Here is a 520-nt window from a genome sequence, read left to right on the forward strand (position 1 = left end):
CCAGCGACTTAAGACTGGTTTTGTGCTCCAGGGTCACATATAATACTGACATTTATATTATAAAGCTGTATTATAACATTATAAAGCAGGTTGAAAATCAGCAAAATTGTCCTTTAACTGTCTTGAATATTAAACAGTTATATTCAAATGTCATTTACAATTTGAGTTTAAGGGTGTGCACATTTTAAATAAATAAATAAATATTCTACCTGCCTGTTTATTTATGCATTTACATACCTCTGCACACCCAGTAGTGAGAGTCTGGGGCAGGGCTACTGTAGCAGGCTGAGCCAGAGAGTGTTTAGTCAGTAACCCAAAATTTGAAGACTTGCCAAAATACACAGAGACAGACAATGTGGTAAAACAAGGGTGAATATAGGTGGTGTTTTTACAAAATTTAATAATTGATGGAATGTTTGGGATTCAATCGAGATGAAGAACTTGTAGAGTTTCTTCTCGACAGGTAAGCTAAACTTCAAGATAAGGAGGTGTGGGGAGGAGTCGTGATGCCTAAAAGGGG

The sequence above is a fragment of the Sinocyclocheilus grahami genome, unplaced genomic scaffold (genome assembly GCF_001515645.1).
Source record: "Sinocyclocheilus grahami isolate Dianchi unplaced genomic scaffold, SAMN03320097.WGS_v1.1 scaffold5849.1, whole genome shotgun sequence".
Lineage (NCBI taxonomy): Eukaryota > Metazoa > Chordata > Actinopteri > Cypriniformes > Cyprinidae > Sinocyclocheilus > Sinocyclocheilus grahami.